This window comes from Sus scrofa, chromosome 12 (assembly GCF_000003025.6).
Source record: "Sus scrofa isolate TJ Tabasco breed Duroc chromosome 12, Sscrofa11.1, whole genome shotgun sequence".
Taxonomy (NCBI): domain Eukaryota; kingdom Metazoa; phylum Chordata; class Mammalia; order Artiodactyla; family Suidae; genus Sus; species Sus scrofa.
Genome location: NC_010454.4, coordinates 7,446,862 through 7,471,018, shown reverse-complemented (window position 1 = coordinate 7,471,018; position 24,157 = coordinate 7,446,862). Strand labels below are relative to the sequence as shown.

The 24,157-nt window shown below is 55.6% G+C and overlaps 1 protein-coding gene across 1 annotated transcript in view; it reads right to left on the bottom strand.

Annotated features, from left to right (window-relative positions):
* SDK2 (sidekick cell adhesion molecule 2) overlaps positions 1 to 24,157 on the bottom strand; it is a 285,180-nt gene that overhangs the window by 146,213 nt on the left and 114,810 nt on the right. The window contains 1 exon segment of the mRNA XM_021066690.1: positions 4,516 to 4,673. The gene's annotated coding sequence lies outside the window, so the exon portion shown is untranslated.

Here is a 24,157-nt window from a genome sequence, read left to right as displayed (position 1 = left end):
TCCAATGGGGACATGTAAAGAGAACTCAAGATCCAGCTTGAAGATGTTCCATTGGCCAACTTTACGTACCATGAGCATCACAACGAATAATGGCAGGAGTGAATTAAAACATACTGAAGAGGAAAAATATCCATGAGTTCACACTGATGCTAAATTATTTTAAAGAGGGTGAGAAAGGAAAGATATTTTTTCTTTTCTTTTTTTTTTAACAAGAGTGCCAACTAATAAAAATAAAAGGAATGATAAAAAAAATCTGCTTCTTATAACACCTCGGTAATACCTGACTCAGGTGAGACCCATCGATGGGTATGAAACCACAGGGTGGGAGATTCCAGGGGAGAAGAATTCATGACGGTCTCAAGTTACCATCCAAAGGAGAGGGATAATTCAGTCCCTTGACAGTGGAGAAATCTGGTGGACATCACCTTGACGGGTTGATTAAACCTACCGCATCCGGCAACTTTAAGTGTGAAGTGTTGAGAAGAATGTACATCTACGTAATATTCTTGCCCAAAAGACCAATGTAATTATGAGACCATAACTGGACAAATCTCCATCGGGGAACATTTTGCAAAACCAACCAAACCCTTAAAAATAGAGTGCCTGAAAGACAGGAAAAAACAATGAAAAATAGTTCCAGATGCAAGGAGTCTAAAGAGTCACGCCAGCTAAATCCCATGTGTGGTCCTTGATTGGCTCCTGCATTGAACAACAACAATAAAAATATCCACCAGGGATATAACTGGGATAAATGGAGACGTCTGAATGTGGACTATGTATCAGACAGTAGTATTGTATCAACGTGCAGTTTCCTGAGTGTGAAAATTGTGTGGTAGCTCTGTAGGAAAATGCCTTGTTCTTTGGAAATACCACTTAGGGGTGAAGTGACGTGATGCCTGCAGCTAACCCTAAACTAATTCAGCAAAAAAGGTGCCTGGGTATATGTTGCCTAGAGAGAGAAAGAAGAGTGCAAATGATACAAAGTGTTAACAATTGGCGAATGGTAAGAGGTATACAGGTGTTTATGGTACTCTCTTACAATTTTTTGCAAGATCTGAAAATTGTCGAAATTAGAGAAAAGGAAGAAGAAGGAAAAAGTACCTGTTGTGAGCAAGGTCCTCACTGGGGGAAGGGGTGGTGAAGTGGACATAGGTGGCTTCTCTCTGCTCCACTGCTCTTTTCTGCTAATAGCTCTGCTATTCTGCTAATAGCTCTCATTCTACCATGTGGCTCTAGTGGGAGGGCTGCCGCACCCAGTCCTGTGGCTGGGAGTAGACACATGATGCAGGCCTGGCCCATCACAGCCTTCCATGCAGCTGCCCTCCAGAATTGGTCAGGGCAGGTCCAAGCTGGGCCAATCAGAATCCTTCCCTGGGACTTTCTACATGAAACTCCCAATGGAAGTTCCCTCTACTCTGAAATCATGTGGCTGTAAGCCTGTGACTCCTGAACTTCTCACCGTCACTGCTCTTAGGAGAATAAAGCCTGAACTCAGAGGTGGGCACTGCTGAGTAATGCAGAGGGGAGAGGGCCTGGCAGTATCAAGTTCTCAGTTGTAAGTCCTGAGGTTCCTGGAACCCTCAAGCCAAGGTACCTGTGGCCTCACTTTGTTCTGTGGTTTACTTGCAGGGTCTTATTGTAAATAATTAGAGGGTATTATGGGATGTATCGTGGACCGTCACAAAGGGCAGAATAGACAGTATGAAGTGTGTGTCTGTGTGTGTGTTTAAGAGAGAGGGTGAGGCTTATTGAGATGTACATGTGTATTATCAGAAGGCTTTCCCAAAGAGCTGGAGCCCCTGCAGGAGAGAGAAAAAATGCTGAAAGAGATAATATTCCAGTGGAGGAGACAGGACCGTTGGGACAAAGGCAAAAAAGAAGGCACACATAAGACACTGCCTGGGACCTGTGCTGTGAGTGTCCTGGTTGGTGGGGGCCTGTTACCTCACATGGGCCTGCAGGAGGTAAGGCAGATGCTCTCAGGAATGGACCATGAAGAGTCTTGAAGGCCACACGAAGGAGGACAAAGCTCTCCTTGTGGGTACAGCAAAAAATTTTTTGGCCACACCCACGGCATGTGGAAGTTCCCAAGCCAGGGACTGAACACGTGCCACAGTAGCAACTGGAGCCATGGCAGTGACAACACCAGATCCTTAACCTACTGAGCCACCAGGGAACTCCTTAACTTACTGAGCCACCAGGGAACTCCCTGCAGCACATTTTTGATGACAGAAAAATCTGACTGACTTGTACTCAGGCACGCGACAGTCACCACGCCATAGCAGCAGCCTTCTTGGGGTGAGGTGGCAAGAGGATGAGTTTCCCGAACATGAGATTATTTACGTCTCCCCAAATAACTTCCACCCAACCAAGCTCCTACATGGAATATCTGCATCCTCCCCAGAGCTTGATTTTCTAGAACTCGCAGAGCACTGTCAGCAGAAAGATGCTTAGGGCAGCCACAGAGGAGGCGGTGGCAACAGGCTTTCTTCAATAGAGGCTGTGTAGTGGGTGGTCAAGAATTCAGGCCCTGTAGTCGTCTGATTTATAGGTGCAGCCCCACTCAACAACCTGACCTAAGATGGACTGTTGAAGCTCCCTAAGCTTCAGTTTGCTCATCTGTACAATGGAGAAAGCAGTTGAACCTCCTCATAGGAGCGCTGGCAGAGTTCGGTGAGAGACTCCCAGAGCGCCCATCATAACGTCTGCCACATAACAAATTCTTTTTCCGTTGAGTGCTTATTAGCAGTATTATTATGGCTTTTTAGGCATATGGAGGTTCCCAGGCTAGGGGTCAAATTGGAGCCACAGCTGCCGGCCTACCCCACAGCCACAGCAATGCCAGATCCGAGCTGCATCTGTGACCTACACCACAGCTCATGGCAACACCAGATCCTTAACCCACTGAGTGAAGGCAGGGATCGAACCTGCAACCTCATGGTTCCTAGTCGGATTTGTTTCTGCTGCGCCACGACGGGAACCCCCGTCAGTGATTACTGTTATTCTGACCTTCCTCAACAGCTGGACCCTGACAACCACAAGGATGCCTCCAGGGAGAGGGAGCTGACTGTGCCCCAAGGAAGCCCATTCCATCACCGGGTAATCTGATCCTGAGCTGAGCCGGAAACTGATTCTGTGGAACGCCCACCCTCACGTCCTTGCAGTTTCAGGCACCAAGAGAATGGCTGTGAACCAGATAAAGAACCACCTCTCCTCCTCCTGGGACTCCAACTCCCAGCCAGCAGAAGTCAAGGGCAAGGATACCACTAACTGTGAGGCGAGCCATCGGCGTGCTCTTGGGGTGCCGGAGAGCACGCAGGAACAGCTCTGGGCTCCAAAGATAAACCCACTGAAAGCCACACAGGACTTGCTCAGAGAGGCCCCTCTGGTCTCCTGGTGGATCCCTGGAGAACAAGTCCCACAGTGGCCAGCACCGGAGGGCCTCCAGCTTCCTGGTCCAGGTCTCTCACCATCCCTGGGGCGGGGTGGGAAGGGGGGGCAGTCTCCTGCCTGGCCCCTGCTGCTCCCTCCTTGGCCAAAGTGGCCACACCCACCAGCCCGTCCAGTCCAGGGCGGGGAGCAGAAGGAACCTGGACGTGGCGGTAACCCCAAACTCTGGCCTCCCTGATTCATGAAGAAAAGGATGGCTTTCTGGAAAGGACACCCCTCAAGCAATTAAATCCCCCTCCGCTCATTTGCCTTCCTGTCGCAGGTGGTAGATTTGTAGCAGCGTCCCCAGGACAAGACAATCTTGTCCTCCCCCCATGAAACCGATTATGCGCATCAGGCCTGGGGATTAGGTCGCCAGGCACAGGGTGGGAGCCAATGAAAGAGGCTGAGATGGGGTCCCGGGTCGGAGCAGGAGGGAGGAGGGCTGGGAGGAAGGCTGGAGGAGTAGCTCACACTTCTAGCAGCAAACCCGGCCTCGCTTATTAGACCCTGTGCCCTCTCTCGCTCTCTCTCTCTCCTTTTCCCCACGTGGCATTGTCCTTGGGCCCCTGAAGGGCCAGCCCAACTTGGAGCTCAGTACAAGGGTGCAGGGAATGGAGATAAGCCCAAAGGCCCTGGGGATCCCCCCTCCATGTTCCCTTAAATTGCCCCCCGAAATAGAATCTGTCCCTCCCTTAAGGACCCCAGGTTGCACCTGCCCCGCCCCCTCCGTTGCACCCGGCCTCCCTGGAGAGAGCAGGGTTCTTCTCGGTGGGGATCTGGTCACCGCCGTGGCCACAGCCTAGCTGCTGGCAGTGAGCTCCCCTGCCCCATCATCCCCTCTGCCTTGTCCACTGTGGCACGGGCCACCCTGTCCGGGCAGCGCCCCCGCCCACCCCTCCTGTGCTCAGCAGGGCGGGGTCTTCTCACCCTGGGGCAGGGCCGCCTTGGCCCCCCACTTCTGCCACCCAGCCTCCCAGGAGCTCCTCCAAACTGCCACATGGCCCCCTCCCCACCACCCGGGGACCCCTCTGGGCACGGCAGGACCCTGGTGGCCGGGAGGGAAGAAAGAGACAGCGTGCTTGCCTGTACTCCAGGAGAACTTGGTCAGCTCCCTGTTGTTGTGGAGCCACTTGAACTCCAGCGGCCAGCTGCCCTCGGCCATGCACGTGAGCACCAGGCGGTTCCCCTCCAGGTGCACCTGCGTCCGCACCGGCTCCGTCTTGAAATAGGGGGCACGTCGTCTGCGGGAAACGGAGACATAGAGACGCTGGTTAGCACCCGCTCACCTGCCTGGGGTCACCCATCTGGAGCCCTGACGCCCCGAGGCAGAGCTGGCAGGTGCAGCAGCTAAGGGGCCAAGGTCGTGTGGCTGGGAAAGACTTGAACTCAGGTCAGTCTGGCTCCAGGGCTTGGTATTCAGGGTGGGTCCTCCCCACCTCTCTCCTCCCAGACCGGGCCAGGCTCACGGCCTCTGCTGCCACCCCTACACGCCGGCACCTTCGTCCCTCTCCGCTCGGTCTCCTCAACCATTCCATACCCTTGGCTTCTGGTTTCTCCTCCAAAAGCAACATAAGTGTCACAAGGAAAACAGAGACACCTGGGTGGACAGAAGTGGCAGGTGAAGGGGGTGTTGTCCTGAATCCTCTTCCCAGGGTTTGGGGAAAGGCTTCCAAGGCATCAAGGGCAGAGTCCATCCAGTGGGTCCCCCTCCACCACCAGGCTGCTTGATCTTCCATCCTGGGTCCCGGGCCAGCCTGCCTCGACCTCCCCACTCATACCCCTGGTTGGCCACGGAGGCAGAGAAAACGCGGCTGCCTGGCCAGGGGTATGGGGTGCACCCCTTGCTATGCTTGTCCTAGTCCTGACTCAGCCCAGCCAAGCATGAGCCCCCCACAGCTCCCCTCGATGAGACAACGCACTCCGGATCCCGGACTTCAGGGGACTATTCAGACCAACAGCTTCAGGTGGAAATTGAGGCTTTCTGTCCTCTGGCCAGTGGGAGAAAGGGCACAAGTGAATGGACAGGGGGCTGACAAAAGGAGAGATGAGGAAGAAGGGGGGGAGGGCAGATGCCCACCACTGAGCAGACCTGCCCTTTAGGGGCGGGGCTGGGCTGGGGGGAGGAGCTGTTCTGGGGGCTTTAACATAGGCAATCCACTTTCAAGCCCACAACCAGGGAGGATCATAATCCACCTTTTAGAGAGGGGTGAGAAACCAAGGTTACACAGCTGGAAGGGGAGGAGCCGGCCCTGCAAGGCCAGCACCCAACCTTGTACGTGACCTGAGGAAGGGGACTGCGATAAAGGAGAAGAGGAGCCGGAGGCACAAACACACAGGCTTCCCAGAGTTTGTGCCCCCGAACCCTTGCATTTGATAGATGGAGGAGGTGAGGTCCAGAAAAAGCACCATTCAGCACCTCATCTGTGTGCATTCCACGTGCACATAGAGGCTTTTACCACCCGATGCTCACAGCCACACTCCCACTGTTGTAAGGGATACGGCTCGGGGGCCCCATGGTCTCACGCTGCTAAAGCAAAGTCAGGTCCAGACTGGCCAGACCCAAGTCCGAGCACCTTCCACGCACCACACTGTGCCGGGAGGGCTGGGCGTGCTCCAAGCCAGGAAGCTGATGGCAGGCCCGGTGCTGGGCACACTGTTCTGCAGCCTGGTGGTGGGGGAGGGGGTCCTGTTTGCACTCAGCCCACCCCTTCCAGCTGCCCGGGCGGACGAGCATGCATCTTTCCGAGTCTCAGTTCTCCATCAGGAGACACAGGAAGAGACACAGGTACCTCCACATCTTAAGCATTGAGATAATTGTGCAAATGCTAGCTTCATGCTTGGTCCAGAGTAAATGTTCTGCAAAATTCATTTCGTTCCCAGCATCAAAGAGGGGGCGTCCCTGCCAGGGAGAGAGCTCCATCACCCTTGGTGCTGCTGATGCCCCAGACATGCTCTGGTCTGAGAGCTAACTCTCCCTTGGGGCCCAGATGGTGAAAACTGGAAGATGCTATTCTTTTGGCTTAAGATATGGAACAAACCGAAGAAGAAGGGGCACTAGTAAGGGGTCAGGGTGGAAGGGAGCAAACCAAGATGAGGCCTGGCAGGCTTGTCAGCCCACTGGGGGTGGGTGCGGCGGGGCCCCTCCTGCAGCACTGAGTCTCTAGAGCGTCAGTGGGGCCTGGAGCCCTGGACCCCCTGCTGCATCCTCTCAACCCTCAGATTTAACCAGAACTGGTCATCCTTGGTTTTCGGATATGGTTCCTATCTTTTTTTTTTTTCTTTTTAGGGCCGCACCTGGGGCATATGGAGGTTCCCAGACTAGGGGTCCAATCAGAGCTGCAGCCGCTGGCCTACACCACAGCCACAGCAATGCAGGATCAGAGCCGCATCTGCGACCTACACCACAGCTCACAGCAATGCCGGGTCCTTAATTCATGAAGCCAGGCCAGGGATCGAACCCACGTCCTTGAGGATACTAATCAGGTTCGTTACCGCTGAACCACAGGGGAACTCCAAGGCTCCGTCCATATCTGTATCAATGCCTCACGTTGGGCTTAGGCACACACGGGTAACTCAAGACAAGCAGGTTTGGGGCCCAGGTCCAGAGGCCCGGTTGCACAGCTCCTCCATCCCATCCCCCACCTCACAAGTGTGTGGGTGAGTTGTCCTTGAACCCCAACCCTTCTATTGGCCCTCACCGTGGGGGCCACTGGAGGGGGAGATCTGGGGCTGGACTGATGGCGGCTGGAGAGCAGGTGCAAACACGTGCACAAGGCCCTCCCTGGACCCCTGCGTCTGTGGTCCTGCCGCGTGACCGCTGATGTTTCCACCGCAGAGTCGACGCTGCTTTTGCCCCGCACGTCTCTCCATCACACTTAAGGGCTGTCATGTGATCGCACTGCCTTCAAAATGGTTGAGAAGGCGCCTCTTCTAGAGAGTGTGTGCGGACCACCCCCCCATCCCTGGCTTCTGGGGTTCTCTGGAGGCGGTGGAAGGCGGAGAGGCAGGCAGGCACCCATCTGCCAAGGAAACGGATTCCCCACCCTCGGAGGCAGCCGGCTCTGCTCTCAGTTTAACAAATGGGCCCATTCGCACTTCAAAGGCGCATTCATATTCTCCAGCAGCTTTTCAAGAGCCCTTTGAATCGCGTTTTTAAAAACCCTCTGTTAGTTCCTGTCATCCCTCGTTTGTTTTAAAACAATAACATTCCCAGCCCCCAGTGAAGAAATCCCTTCCATGTGGGCTGACTCAGAGCCAGAACAGTGGAGGGGCGGGCCGTGCATGTGCTTGCACGCGCACGCGGACACACGCGCTCTGCAGCCGCACGCTCGCCTGGGTAACCCGCTCACTGGGCGATGCCCTCGCACATCCTCGTCTGCCAGTTCATTCCTCAACCGCCCCCCCCCCACCACCCGGGGCGCCAGTCTGGAGCCCAACGGCTTTTGCCTGCATGGGCTGCTTCCAGAGGCTGCCAGAGATAACTTGGGGGAAGGGGAGGGGGCGGTTAGTCTTTCCTGAGAAGCTGCTGGGTACCAAGCCCTGAGCCAGGCACTCAGCATCCCTCATCCCAAGTTATCTTCACAAGGTGGCCTGGCAGAGGCCAAGGCTCCCCTCCCCAAGCCCCTGTTGTACGGGTCACATCCCCTTTCCTGAAAGAAAAAGGGTCCCCTCCAATCTGGGTACAGGGATGTGGGAGAGAAGCCCTGTACAGAATTGATGGCGAGGGGGGTCCAGCTGGTTTTCCTTGATGGGGGAGTCCAGGCCCCAAAGCAGGGGGATGGGAGGGCGTGTGCTGTTGGAGGGATGCTCGTGGCAATGGCAGTGTGTGTCTGTATGTGTGTGTCTGCGTGGCTTTGAGTGTCTGTGTGTGTGTGTGTGTGTGTGCGCATGTCTTTGCATGTCTGTACACATGTCTGTGTGCACTGATGTATGTGTATGTTTGTGTGTGTGTGTTCATCTATGTGTCTCTGAGTGTGTGCTTGCCTGCATATCTGAATGCGTGTGTATCTGTGTATCTGAGGTGCTTCCATCTCTGTCCGTGCACATTTGTGTGTGTGTGTTTATGTACCTGAACAGATTTCTATTTTTTTGTCTTTTGGTCCTTTTTTTTTTTTTTTTAGGGCCGCACCCACAGCATATGTATGGAGGTTCCAGGCTAGGGGTCTAATTGGAGCTATAGCTGCCGGCCTACGCCACAGCCACAGCAACAGCAACACAGGGTCTGAGCCGCATCTGTGACCCACACCACAGCTCATGGCAACGTCAGATCCTTAACCCACTGAGCGAGGCCAGGGATCGAACCCGCAACCTCATGGTTCCTAGTCGGATTCATTTCTGCTGCACCATGATGGGAACTCCCTGAACAGGTTTCTGTGTCATGACTACACAAATGGGTAATGCAAAATCATTGACCTTGGGCAAGTTACTTTGCCTTTTTTGCACTCAGTTTCTTGAGCTGCAAATTGGGGATATATTCGTTGTGAGTCTTAAATAAATGAACAAACATAAAGTGCTGAGGAAAGTGCCTGGAGCGTGCTATAGGAGAAGCAGCTATTATTACTCTTGATGTATATGCAGATGGGCAGATTACCAAAGGGAAGAGCTCAGAACCTGTGGGCAGGGGCAGCAGCTCCTTTCAGCCTTAGTTCTAGGATTGTGCAGTACACAACTTGGACTACTGTACACAACAGCTCTGTTAGCCTCCTTTTCACTGGGAAAGGAATAACTGAGAAGGGAGATGGGTCGACAGAATGAATGTTATACAAATGTCATTCTCCTCCACTTTTCCTCACTTTGAAAACACACACATGAAAGTTTTTTTTTTTTTTTAACTAGACAAAGTGATTCGAAAGGTCGCATTTTAAAAAAACCATCAAAGAATGGCCAAGAACATTCTGAAAAAGAACTGTAAGCAGAGGAGACTAGCACAGATATTGAATTATAATATAAAGATGCTATAATTAAAGCAGTGTGTCTTGTCCAAATAGACTGAGGGAGCAATGGACTAGAAGATCTAAGAATAGACCCCAATATACATGGGATATTTAAGAGAGGATGAAAGGTGAATTTCAAGTCAGTGAGGAATAGATTAATTATTCTACAAATGGCTTTGGAACAAGCAGGAAGCCTTTTGGGGAACAAAAGTTGAATCTCTTCCTCACACTTGACCTCAAAATAAATGCTAGATGGATCAATGTTTTAAAGAAGAAACATGATATTCTAAAGGAACTAGAAAAAAAAAAGTCACAGGGGGGAGTTCCCGTCGTGGCGCAGTGGTTAACGAATGCGACTAAGAACCATGAGGTTGCAGATTCGATCCCTGGCCTTGCTCAGTGGGCTGAGGATCTGGTGTTGCCGTGAGGGCTCGGATCCCGCGTTGCTGTGGCTCTGGCATAGGCTTGGCAGCTGCAGCTCTGATTAGACCCCTAGCCTGGGAACCTCCATATGCTGCGGGTGCGGCCCTAGAAAAGAAAAAAAAAAAAAAAGTCACAGGGGTTTAAAAATATACAATCTTGGCGAAGCAAAGAATTTTCTAAGTACTACACCAACTCCAGAAAGTCATAAAACAGATTGATACCTTTGACTGTAGAAAACTCTTGCATGGAAAAAAAAATTACCCATCAACAAAAAGCAGCAAATGACAAGCTGGGGGAAGATGTGTGCAACTTCTTTCGTGGACAAAGAGCTCATTTTCCTGATAGAAAAAATATTCCCATCAATCAAGAAGAAAAAGATCAACCAACCAACGGAAAAATGGGCAAAGGCTAGGAACTGTTCACAGCAAAGAATTTATGAATAACTCTGAAACGTATACAAAGATGCTGAACCTCGTGATAAGAGAAAGGCAAGGCACACTCAGTGAGTTCTTTTCTTCCCTATCGCACTGGCCAAGGTCTGAATGCATGATCCTACCCCAGGCTGGCCAGTCTACGGAGACCCAGGCATCACGCACACAACTCTGGGGACTGTGTTTGGTACAACATTGATGCAGAACAACGTGGCAATTCGATCAAAACGAAAAATGCACCCCACCCATCCATCAACTCTTCGAGAAATCTCTCCTCTACACACACCCCCACCCCCACACCTGTGCACAGGTAAAGTGACAGCCTTTCACAGCCATCCTGTCTTTTGTAACAGCAAAAGCTTGGAAATGACCTGAATGTCTGTCAAGAGCATGCTGGTTAAAGAAATGACTGCACCTCCAAAGAATAAGAATTCTCCACAGCATGAGGTTCTGGAACGAATTCCGAGACCAATATTTATGTGAAAAAAAGACGGTGTCGAATGGGATGTATAATCTGCTACCACTTGTGCACGAGGCGGTTTTTGCTTTTGGTCTTTTTAGGGCTGCATCGGCGGCATATGGAGGTTCCCAGGCTGGGGGTCGATTGGAGATGCAGGTGTCAGCCTACGCCACAGCCTACGCCGTAGCCACGCAGGATCTGAGCCGCGCCTGCGACCTACGCCACGGCTCACAGCAATGCTGGATCCTTAACCCACTGATAGAGACCAGGGATCAAACCTGCGTCCTCATGGATACTAGCTGGGTTGCTTACTGCTGAGCCACGATAGGAACTTCAGCTTTTTGGGGGTTTTTTAAAGGATAAAAACAGATTTGCTTACATAGGCATAGGCTTTTTAAACTAGAGGGTCACGTAAGAACCTGGGCTCGGACGCTTTAGGGGGAACCAGGGGTTGTGGGGCTGGAGCAGGGAAGGGCTCACTCTTTACGCCTTTTTGTAACTTTTACGTTGTGTCCATAGGTATGGACTACTGTTCATAATCAGATCTGGGCCACAGCTGCAGCCCCAATTCCACCCCTAGCCCAGAAACTTCCCTATGCCACATGTATGGCTATAAAAAGAAAAAAATAAAAATAAAAAAGAATCAAATCTGTGCACACATATGCAAACACATATAGGAGTGGGCAGGGTGAGCAGTCACGGGACACAAGAGAGGATGGGCCCTCTGTGTGCACGGGACGCAGGGGTGTGGCTGGAGGACCCTGGCTACTGGAGACTGAGCCTCTTGAAGGAAGAGCCACTTTCAGAGACAGATAAGAGGCCTCGGTCCTGGGCTTCCTTCTCGTTTCCCAGAACAGCTCTGGGGGCCCTCGGCTGCCTTTCCCTCCACATTTCCACTAAATACCCACATTGTCCCCGTTCCACTCAGGCTCCGGGCTAAATGGCCCCACACAGGAGCTTATCTCAACTTCAACCTCTCCCCACCCTTTGGCCCTGGCACAATAATGTCATCTTTCTCTGGAGTTCCCTCTTCCCCCCGCCGCCCCATCTCTCCTAGGATTTGGCTTCCAGCCCAGCCAGGCCTGGGAAACCCCCCTCCCCTGGGGCCGAACCCTTACCGCTGGGAGTGCCAGGCAGGGTGACACCCTCTGCCCATCACCAGTTGGGTCAATTGGCCAACAGGTGTGCTTTTGGCCTCCAGAGCCAGCGTCACAGGGCACCGGGCCTGGCCCAGGCCTCTTCCTGTCTCTCAAATACCCCAAAGCCTCTCACTTTGAGCAGCCCTTTTCTCGATATTCAGGAACTGCTTAGCCGTCGGGAGAGGGAGGAAAGCTTGGCAACGGGCTGCAGGCTGGGATTCTTGCAAAGTTCTCAGCTCACCACCTCCTAGGCTCTCATCTCATCGCCTCTGCCCTGGATTGACTTCTGTGGCTCCTAACTGGTCCCCTCCCTGGAGCCAGCTGGTGGCCACAGACATGAGCAGGCTGGGGCCCGGGTCAGAGGAAGCAGGGGCTCCGGGCCCGTCCTGCTCAACAAGCCCCGCCTCTCCCCACGCTTCTATCCCAGCTGCCTTTATGCCAAAAGACCTATGGAACTTTCCACACGTGAAGTGTTTCGTCCACCTTCTCAGTGAGGAGTCACGAGACCCTCTCAAGGCAGGCGTCTCCTCTATCCCCACCTTACAGATGAGAAAGACGACACGCGGCCCTGGTGAATCCTTTGACCTTGCCACCCAGACATAAACCCAGATCTGGGCAATTCCAGCGTTCTGGATCTTTCTGTAGGTGACAGGGGGCTTCCCTCAGCTGTCCCCATCTTCACACCCTGACCTGTGGCCTCCCGGGTGGTGGGGGAGGGATGGTGGCCTCCCTCGGGGCCCTGGCTTTGAGGCCACAAGCAGGGGCTGTGCCAGGGGGTGGGGGGAGTAGGGTTTTCCTCCCCCAGCTTCCAATGTCACCACGGAGGAGAGGGCCCAACAGGCGGGCTGGCTGCGCATGAGTCCTGAGCATGTTGGAAGGAGAACGAGGTAGAATCCCCCAGAGGAGACCAGTTCACCCGCAGGTAGGGGGTTTGGAGGGGTGGGCTAGTGGGGTGGGGGTCGGGGAGCCCCGGGGAGATCAGAGAGTTCAGAAGGTGATGGAACGTGGGCGTGAGGGGCCCCGTCAACGGAGGCAGGGGCCGGAGCCCCAGGGCTTCTTGGGAAGAAGGGGCTGAGCTGGGGCCCCCATCCGCAGCTCTGCTCATCACGTAAGCCCCCAGCTGCCACCTTATCCCAAGAGTTTGACTCGAAGGTCCCAGTGGGTTTATGTTTCAGGTCCTAAGCCAGCTAAAGGGTGACCCTGAGCAGAGCAAGCTCCGGAGTTTTACCGGTCTGTCAGCGGAGGAGATGCCAACCCCTGCCCCAGAGGCTGCTGGGAGCACCAAGGGAGCTAGTGTATGTCAAGTTCGGACACAGCATCTGGCACCTGCTAGATGCTCTTTCTGCTGTTAAAGGTGGCCAGATGGGGAGTGGATGGGGGGGAAAGGGAGCTTGGAGTTTCCTGAATATCCCAAATTGGAGCCTTCCAAATTCAGCTCCCTCACGGCCACTCCGTGCTGGCCCAAGGACCAAGTCTCTCTCCCTTTTTTTTTTTTTTTTTTTTTTGTCTTTTTGCCATTTCTTGGGCTGCTTCCATGGCATATGGAGGTTCCCAGGCTAGGGGTCCAATCGGAGCTGTAGCCACCTGCCTACACCACAGCCACAGCCACAGCAACGCAGGATCCGAGCCGTGTCTGCAGTCTACACCACAGCTCATGGCAACGCCAGATCCTTAGCCCACTGAGCAAGGCCAGGGATCGAACCTGCAACCTTATGGTTCCTCGTTGGATTCATTAACCACTGCGCCACGACGGGAACTCCATCAAGGACCAAGTCTTGCTCCGGGATGGCTTGTAAGGCCTTGAGCAAAGGTTCAGGACCAAGGTAGGGACAGCTGGAGCTGCAGGAGGTTTGGTAGAATCAGTGATTCCTCTTTCTCTGAAACGCAAGTCGGGGAGGTATTAAGCCTGGGAGCTGCCTGAGCAGGGGGCTCAGGCAAAGGGGGCTGTGGGTCCTGGAAGAGCCGCCATGCAGGGCCTGCTGAGCCCCGCACCCCCCCCACCGAACAATTACTGGGGTGCACACACAGCAGACGGATGCAAGCAGGCAGAGGAGCCCGGGCTCCCTGGCTGTTCCCCTCTCCCTCTTGCCCCGGTGACCAGCAGGGCCTGCGTGCTGCTGTCCACCCAGCCTGGGCATCGTAGCCCCTGGCCCCTTAGCTACCACCCCCCCCCCGCCCCCGCCTCCCCGGGCTTTCCTTCTCCTTACTGCTTCTCCCACAAATGAGATGCTAATTTATGCCTCCTTCCCTGTCTCCTGGCAGATGCCTGGCCCAGCTCAGCCCCGGTGCTGCCTGCATGCCAAGTGCTTCATTAGCCAGGAAAGAAGGCGCTCGCCCTCCTTAATCTAATCCTCGCCAGTGACCTTCAGAAACCGGGCACCTTCTGACGTCGGGGCCCTGGGAGGGCGCGACAGTCAATTATGCCTCGGCCTCCGCAGCTGCTGCCGAATGGATTTCTCGCTCCGGAAAGCGTGTTCAAAAAGCATCTAATGGAACGGATCATCAATTTGTTTGAATACACATCTAATCTGATTAGGGGGGCCTGGCCACCAGGGCAGCCAGTGTCACAGAGCCCCGATGCGGCCCTAGGGAATGGAATGGTGAGTGGGGCGGGGTGGGGCCAGCCTGGGGAAGAAGGGGTGCTGCCTCCCCCGCATCTGCCGCCCCCCACCCCCCCGTCCCTGGAGCCAGCTCAGCCCATTGAGCATCCAGCCACAAAGTTCCAGTGGGGCCCTCTGCCCCTTCAAGGCTCCAAGGTCCTGTGCTCTGTAACAGTTTTCCTGATGTCAGCTCCATGGCCCTCAGACTTTTGGGGTCCCCTCCCTTACAGCATGTGGGATGCACCTCAGATCCGCGGGTATGGTGACTCCCATGCTAGTGTCCTCCATGAAAATGGGGGGACGGGCCTCCCTCGCCGCCCTGGCCCCAGAACTTGGCAGTGCGTCTGACACGCAGGAGGCCCCGGGGCCATGAAGGGAAAAGCAGAGAAGTGAATTTGCTGTTGAACTTGGCCAGGGCGCCTCCCTCTTGAGGGCTGACATTCTTCTGTGTTCCCTTCCAGCTCTGACACTGCGAGGCCTGACCCGGAGCCCTGGAATGGGGTTCCTTGGATCTGAATCCTGGCTCGGCCACCCACTAGCCATGTGGCCATCGGTCACCCCTCTGCATCTCAGTGTCCTCAACGGAAAACGGAGAGAATAAGAGTTCCTACCTCTTAGGCCCAAGGAGAGGGATAAATGGTTCAGCCAGCGTCTGGCACAAAGTGCCCCCACGAGGAGAGTTGCTATTATTTCTCTTTACTTGGAGTAACCTTTGCAAACCCATCTCGCAGCTGCCCCCTACCCCAGCCTGAACCGCACAGGTAAGTAACGCCGAAGCATCCCCAGCCCTGCGTGGAAAAAAGATGGTTCTCACCTCCAGTGGGTCCTTCTGCAATTAACAGAGGAGAAGGGAGCCCTGCTGTACATTTCAGCTGGAGGGTTCAGAGATTAAACTTATACCATTGATTAGAATGCTTTTGCCTAACGGTGCTATTATCATTTTAGTGTGTTCAGATTCATTGGAGCTATAAAAGCAGCAATAATAAAATTTTCACTAACTCCTGGAATCCCTCCTCAAAAGCTCCATGATGCCACGTGGATGACACGCCTCTTTCCCTCCACAACCCCCCAGGCGGGGCATCTGCTTCGAGTAATTCTCCAGTTTCACAGCTGGGACCTGAGACTCCCAGAGATGAAGGGCCAGTCCAAGCTCCGCTTTGGGGGCCCGCTGCCCGGCTAGGCCCAGGTGGCTCCACGGAGATTGATCTCACCTGGCATCTGTCACCCCCCTATCCCTGGGCCAGGTGATTCTCTTGAGGATTCCTTAGCAGGTGAGCTCTCTTCATCACATGGGTACCACTGTCAGCCTGTCCCCCAAGCTCTGGTGATGGAGAAACATCTGCCTCCCGCAGGCCTGGAGAAGCCAAGGGCAAGGACTGGCTAGGGGATGCTTCCAAGAACCCACAGTCTGGGGTCAACCTTGGCCAGTGATAGCGCCACTGACCTTGGCCAATGACAGACTTAGGGCACAGATGGGCACAGACAGCCCCAAGCTTCGGGTGGCATGCTTCCTAAGCATAACCCCCTCTTCCGTCTCTTTCCTACCCTTGAGAAAGGCCATGACCTCAAGGAAGATGGGGCACTGGGCCTGAGGAAGGGGAGCCAGGCAGTGAGGGAAGCTGGTGGAAAATGTGACTTAGCGTCAGCACTGACTTCCTAACACGCACAGGAGAGGGCTGGGCTGGGCAGCTGGCGTGTGACGGGGACCCTGCTTGGCCTCACCACCCCCAGATGGGCACTTTCCACCAGTGGCTACTCACCCCCTCCCAGGATCAGGCGGAGGCGGCTCAGCCTTGGGAGGAGGGAAGGGAACGAGGCCGTGTTGGTCCAGGGCCTAGTGCACGAACATCTCCCTGTGTTTTCTCATTTAATCCTCCCGGCCACCTCGGGGGCGAGTTATTATTCCTGCCCTTTTCTTTCTCTCAGCTGAAGCTCAGAGGAGACGGGGACAAGGTCAGCCAAGAGTCAGAGCCGGGTTTCGAACCCACGCCTGCCCGCCCTCCTGCAAGGTCTCTGATCCGCTCTGAGGTCCGCGCTGCGCCTGGATCGCCAGGCCGGAGTCTGTGGCTGGGCCTGGGGAGGGAAGAACAAAGCCCGCCTGCCCCCGCACCGAGGCTGCGAGATGGAGCCCGCCGCCAGGAAGAGCACACATTCATCAGGCTGGTGACCTCGGTGTACCGGCGCTTTGTGGCGTGTAACAAAGACTGCAGAGCAGAAAATTGGAGTTCAATTTGCCGTCCATCCCGTGCAGCGCTTGGCCCATTCCAGCCCCTGGCAGGCTCCTCTGCGCTTCATCATAAATAATAACGCCATGCGGCTCGATGGCCCTTTCAGCAGTTACAGGCCCCGAGCAATTTACAAGCCGGATGATACACAGAGGGCCGCACACGCCTGCTGGCAACACACGCGGCCCCTTCCCCATCACTCGCGCGGGCACACGTGCCACCCCCCTTTCCTGCTTCCACCACCTGGGGATCATGCCCAATCAGGAGGGAAACGGCCCTCGTGCAGCCTAGACGCCGCTCGGCTCCTGCCCTGCCACCTTCCTCGTCGCCTTTACTGGCCGTGGGCATTGGCAGCAAGCCCACAGGCCAGGCAGGGACCAAGCCCTTGCCACCCCTGCTGGACCGAGGGCCAGTGCCACTGTCTCTCTTTCGTCCTGTCTTAGGGATTCTGGATCTCTGATCCAGCGTGACGTTGTCAGCACAGGAAGCCCAGTCTCTCCTCTGAACTTTGGACGGGGATCGGGGGTGGGGGGGCACAGAAGTCACTCGGACCCACCACTCACCCTCCCCCTTCACAAATGAGACTCCCAGGGATCCCACGTCAGCTGCTGCGCTGAGACCAAGCCCAGGGCTCCAGCACTCAGTCGCCACCCGAGAGAGCCCTGAGGAGGGAGGCCACCCAGGGGCCGGGGCAGGCCAGGCAGCTTCCTCCGAACGGGCCGGGGGCTTCCCAGTGGGCAGGGGCTCTGGGCGGAGTGTGCGGGGAGCTTCAGCCACATGTCTTTATTTCTCCATCCAAAGATCACATGCCTGTGATTCATGTATGTGAAACTTCCAGAAGAGGGGACTCCATAGACAGGACAGAGATTGGTGGCTGCTAGGGGGCCGGAACAAGGGGACTTGGGAGTAGCTGCTTCATGGGTTACAGAGTTTCCTTTGGCGGGGATGAAAGTGTTTTGGAATCATGTAGAGATGGTAGCTGTGCCGCACTGAGAAGGTTCTCAGTGCAAGGGAACTGTTTGCTTTGACATAGTTGTTTTTTTTTTGGTCTTTTTAGGGCCGCACTTGCGGCACATGGAGGTTCCCAGGCTAGGGGTCCAATTGGAGCTACAGCCGCCGGCCTGCCCCACAGCCCACAGCCATGCAATGCAGGATCCGAGCCGCGTCTGTGACCTACACCACAGCTCACAGCAATGCTGGATCCTTAACCCACTGAACGAAGCCAGGGATTGAACCTGCATCCTCATGGATGCTAGTCAGGTTCAATATCACTGAGCCCCAACGGGAACTCCTGAAGCGGTGGATTTTATGTTATGAGACTTATCTAACTGAAGGAAAAACCCAAGTAAACCTGGATACAAGGTCTTACCCTGTCCTACTTCCTCTCCCGCCACCTCTCTGCCCCCAGCCCCACATGGTCCTCAGCACAAGGCTGGAGGAGCTCTAAAGACACCTGGCATCCTAAGAAGTCACCTGGCTCTTGCCTTCACCTCCTTCCTCCCTCTCCCAAGTCAGGCGTGGGGACCACCCTGGGTTCTGGAGGCTGGGCTGGGTTTCCAAGCAGCCTCCTGGGCCCAGGGCTAAGAGCCGGTGCTGGTTGCAAGGGGACGCCCCTGCTCCCATCTCCCTGCCAGCCTCCACCCACCTTAATGGGTTGTCTGAACAAGGGCAGAGAGCTTCAGCTTTGTAGGTGGACACCCCCCTGCCCCCCGGCTCCATGCTTACAAACTGAGTCAGCACCGGAGTTTTCCGGGCTGTCACTTCCTCAGCCCACAAACTCATCATCTCCCTTGCTGGGGCTTGGTGGGATTCCCTGTAACAGAACTTAAAAAACCAGATGCATTTTTTTTGGGGGGGGGTCTTTTTAGAGCTGGACCTGAGGCATATGGAAGTTCCTGGGCCAGGGGTTGAATCAGAGCTGCAGCTGCTGGCTTCCACCACATCTATGGCAACGATGAATCTGAGCCACACCTCATGGCAACCCCAGATCCTTAACCCACTGAGTGAGGCCAGGGATTGAACCTGCATCCTCATGGATACTTTACTGGGCTCTTCACCTGCTGAACTCCAAACTTTCTCATTCTCACCACACCGGGGGTAGGATTAACCAGCCCACAGTGCAGGGGCTGGCGTCTGGCAGGGTGGAGGGCCTCCCGTGGCCAGTGCCTGGAGAGTGGCCAGGGTGGAGTGACGGGCAAACACCACGAGTTTGTTTTCCCACCGCTCCCACAAAACCCAGGGTCACTGAGAGCCAGCCTGGAGTGCGAACCCGGAGAGCGAGAAGGGGAGGAGGCAGACTCAGCTCCAGACCAAGATGTGAGCAGGTGGGTGGCCCCCAATGCAGGGGGTGGGCACGAAGTTGAACTTGACAGCATGAGGCTGGCTGTCCTAACCCCCATCCCAGGCCACAGCTGCCCTGGCCTGGCTGCCCCTGTTCACGTGCCCTGGTGGCAGGTGGCTCTTGCCGATAGCAGCCTGGCCGCTGGGTTGGAGAAGTCTGCAGAACGGAGGGGAGGCATGGGGAGGGGGCAGAGGCAGGCAGCAGCGCCCCTCCCACCCTGTTCCAGAGGCTGCATTCATTATCCTTGCCTGGGAGCCAACAGGGACGCCCCGTCCTGCCTCTTCACGCTGTCATTTTGCAAACCTAGAGCCCATCTGCTGAGGGTTAAAGTGGCCCAGCCAGAGGCTGAGGAAGAGGCGGGATTTGCTGGCCACTCTGGACCGCCTGATGGTTATCCACCCAGAGGTGAGGGGGGGGGGCGTCCTCTCAGCTCCCGGCTCCCCTTCCTCCCCCTGAAACCGAGGCCCCAGGTCTCATCGGGCTCCCCAGCCCTCTCCAGGGGAGCCTGGGCCTGGCAGCTGATGCCGGCGGCAGCAGACGACAGAGCTGGAGAGGCAAGGAGATTCATACTAATGAGAGACAGGCCGGTTTTACTGAGCGCATCTCCACGGGTGCCTTGGTTCCTGCGAAATGGAGTTTATGTTCCTGGCACTGGTTCCCCTGCATCCTGTGTGTGGGGGGGCGGGGGGCAGTTGCTGGGGCCAGATGTCAGACAAAGCCCTGGGCTGGCCGCCCCTGGCCCAGCTCTGCCCCGGACAAAGGAGCGCCTCCCGCAGGCTCCCCACCCACCCGGAGCATAAAGTGGCTGCAGAACTCACCTAGTCCGACCCTTTTGGTTGGCAGATGGGGAAACCGAGGCAGGGGAGTTTCAGGGGGACTGGAGTCCAGCTTTTCTTTCTTTTCTTTTGTCTTTTTTTTTTTTTTTTTTTTGTCTTTTTCTAGGGCCGCAGCCGCGGCATACGGAGGTTCCCAGGCTAGGAGTCTAACCAGAGCTGTAGCCTCCAACCTACACCACAGCTCACGGCAACACCAGATCCTTAACCCACTGAGAGAGGCCAGGGATCGAATCCAAAACCTCATGGTTCCTAGTCGGAGTCATTAACCACTGAGCCACAATGGGAACTCTGAGAACCTAGCTTTTCTGATACCAGGTCACCCTGTCTCACGTGACAGCTTCAGGTCCATTTCTCACGTCTATAAAATGGGCACAAAAGCTTGACGGATGTTCACTCCCCTCTTCCAAATCTGGCTTCCACCCTCCTCGACGGAACAAGGTCTGGATGCTTCAGAATATTTTTCATGGGCTCCTGCTATACCTTCTGTTATGGGTTGAATTATGCCCCCTACCGAAGTCCTGCCTCTGGTACCTGTAATTATAACCCTACTGGGAATTACAGTCTCTGCAGAGGCGACGGAGGGTGAGACCCTCAGAATGGCCCTAATCTAATCTGACTGACAGAGTGCGGGAGACACAGCGGGAAGACGCCAAATGCAGAGCCGGGAGGGAAGCACCTAGAAGCCAAGGATTGCTAACCACACCAGAAACTCGAGCAGTGAGGGCTGGGTTTTTTTTTTTTAGGGCTGCACCTGTGGCATATGGAGGTTCCCAGGCTAAGGGTCAAATCAGAGCTGCAGCTGCTGGCCTACCCCTCAGCCACAGCAACGTGGGGCCCCGGCCACATCTGTAACCACAGTTTGTGGCCACGCTGGATCCCTAACCCACTGAGCGAGGCCAGGGATTGCCCTCCTGTCCTCATGGTTGGGTTCTTAACCTGCTGAGCCGCAACGGGCACTCTGCTTGCTGCTGTTGTTTTAAGCCACCTAGTTGGTGGCCTTGGGTTATGACAGCTCTCAGAAACTAATGCACACCCCCAGAATGATCCCCCAAAGGCAGCCTTGAGCAGAGCCCCCTGCCCTACGGAGGTTTCACAGATGCTCCCCCAGTAGACACGAACCCCCTTCTTTGTGTTCACGTAGGGAACCCCCCAGATCCCCCCACCTTTGGAATGCCCCCACTGGCCTCTAAGCTGTGGGAGGACCCATCTTGGTCCTTTTCATGCCCCCTGGCTGCTTGCACAAAGTGGAAACTCGAATACTGAGCCAAGGGAAAATGAAAGGAATTCTTGTTTCCAGAGGCGTCAGGGTGAGATCTCTGACCACCCTGCTCCTGATCGATGGCTTCCCATCCTCATCCGTCACCTCTCCACGCGCGTGGACCGCAATGTGCCCTCCTGACCCCACAGCAGCGTCCTGCCAGCTGCTCTGCCGTGAGGCCCGAGCTCCGCTAACGGTGACAGACGACATCCGCGCACCGGGGAGCGCACGGCAGCGGGATTGGCAGCTTGGCAGGAGGTACCGGAGTGACGGATGGCCCTGCTCGGCCATTTCCAACTCATTCCCCGGAAGCTGAGCCTTTTCTGGGAAGGAGGGCAGAGTGGCCTGGCACTGCCAACACGCACATGGGCGCCCCCTTCTTTCTCCATGGTCTCCCCCCTCCCCAGGACCAAAGCCCCTGCCGTTCCCCTGGCGACAGGGGCAAGGGTGGGAGAGGATGCTGCGCTCTCCTGGGCTCAGAAGGTGGATAAGCTCTTCCCCGTGCTCCCCCCTTTCCTGCAGGGACACCCCCATCCAGAGAGAGTCATGCCCTTCCTGCCCTCTGCCCTCTGGCCCAGCTGGAGAAGTGACCTTGGCCAGGGACTCACAGCCCCAGAGGCAGCCTGCGTCCACGGTTTGGAGGACCAGGTGCCTCCACGCTCCGTGTGTGTGATTTCTGAGCCCAGGCAGCACGACTGTCCATTGTACAGACAGGAGAATGGATCTTCGGCATCTGAAGGGTCTTAGCCCAGGCTGCAGAGACGGCCAGTGTAGACACCCGGATTTGAGGCACAGGGCTGTCTGTCCCCAAAGCCCACGCTCTTTCCCCTGTAACAGCTGCCGTGGGCTGCTAAGGCGAGGAAGCCACCTCTTGTCATGCTGTCCTCAAGCACCCATGTGTCCCCAGCAGGAAGGGACAAGAGCCCAGGCTCTTACCATGAGCACCCTGCTCCCGTGGATGTGGGCTGGCTTGGGTCTCAAGGGAAAGGCCAGGGTGTCAGGCCCCCAGCAGGGCCAAACCACCCCCTCAGGCACGTGCTTGGGGCTGTCAAGGGACCCACTTCCCCAGGACCTGTGTGACCTTGGGCAAGCCGGGCTAGTTGTCCCAGCTTCACTTCCCCTTTAGGTCACTGCCAGGTTCATCTCCGCCCACCCCACCCGCCGGGGTGCCGAGGACTAAACTTGACAAGCCCTCGAGGCAAGAATCCAAGAGGGTGAGGGTCTTGTCACCAGCAGGGTGAGACCCCTGAGAGGCTGCCACGGGAAGTGACACAAGAAGGTGGGCTCCAGAAGCCCCCCTCAAAGGGCTAAGGCCAGGAGGGTCCCAGGAGACCTGCGCGCACCATCCGGCTGTGCCCGGTCGTGCCTGGGCGTGGGGAGCGGGAGGGCAAGCTGGGAGCTGTGGTTTGGCCATGGCCAAAGCCAGCCTGGGAAAGGGGAGATTTACAGGAAGGCTACAAGTTACCGGAAGGAACAATAAATTAATATTATAGGGCCGTTTGGCTGGCAAGGGACAAAACCTGTGGTCCAAAAAAGCCCCATGTGAGAGTGTCAAAAGGCTGAACGACAAGGCCAGATGGGGGGAGAGCAGGAAAGAGGCTCACGGGGGGCGAGCAGGCGGTGGAAAGACGGCGGGGCCTCCCGACCTTCCAGTCCTGTCTCCCACCCCCTGCCCTTCCCTCAACTCAACACACTCAGCGTCAGGCCCGGAGCCTCTGCTCCAGACACCGCGTTCCAAGCCAGCTCGTGCTGTGTCTCGGCCTCCCCTGGGCCCTCCACCCCCACTGCCCACCAGGCCCCCGACGCCTCCTGAGCGTTTCAGCGCCCTTGATGCCTGCTCGTCTCACACAGATGCTCTTGGCCGAAATCATGACAGAAGGTATGCATTCCATTCATTCATTCACTCACTCGCTCAACTTGCGGATTCAGCAACTGGTCTTCTTGGTTTGTTTTGGTTTTGGGGCTGCCCCTGGCCAGGGATTAGATCTGAGTCGCCACTGTGACAATACCGGATCCTTAACCCACTGTGCAGGGCCAGGGATCGAACCTGTGTCCCAGTGCTCTCAAGACACCACCGATCCTGTTGTGTCACAGGGGGGACGCCTGTTTTTTCTTTTGTTTTGTTTTGTTTGTTTTCTTTTTAGCACGGCACCCTCGGTGTATGGAAGTTCCCAGGCTAGGGTTTGAATCAGAGCTACAGCTGCTGGCCTACACCACAGCCACAGCGATGCCAGATCCGAGCCGCATGTGTGACTTATGCCCCAGCTTGTGGCAAAGCCAGATCCTTCACCCACGGGAGCGAGGTGAGGGATTGAACCCACATCCTCATGGACACTATGGTGGGTTCTTAAACCGCTGGGCCACAGCAGGAAGTCCTCAGCAACTGTTTTTTGTGCTCCTACTATGTGCCGGGAGATGGTATGGTGAGCCAGAAGAAAACCCTTGCCCTCCAGCTGCTCACAGGGAGAAGGATGAGCCCTTTAACCGTAGCCCTTTAACTGGCTTCCCCAGACACATCAGGCCTATAGCGCAGGTGCAGCTCACCCCTCAGGCTTAGAAGGACCAACAGGTAAGGTGGTCTGGAACAGCAGGACCTGTGCCTGGTGGGGCTGTCGTGGGTAGAGGGTGCCGTGTGTGCCAAAGCCAGGAAGCATGAGAGGCCAAGAGACCAGTGGTTTCTGGCAGCTGCAGGTATTTCAGTACAGTGGGGACAGAGGGTGCCAGGTGGTGGGCTGCAGGGTGGGAGGAGATGAACTGGCTGGTACAGCGGCCACAAGAGCAGCCCTTGGGGCTTGAACTTGGATTGAAGACCTGGCTTCTCCAATGAGGAGCTGCATGGCCTTGGGCAAATCACTTAACCCTTGGAGCTGCATTCCTCATTTGAGGAGACCGAGATAAAGCTAACAGCCCCTGCCTCATAGAATTGGGGCTCGGGAAAAACGAGAAAATGCAGCCGTATCTCCTAGCCCGGCTTCTGGGTTTTGAATGAATGAATGAAGAGGGTTGGGGCCCCCGAGACTAAAGGGCAGAGTCACACACAGTTCGAGGAGCAGACAAAGACGTGGAGGGTAGTCTTGCA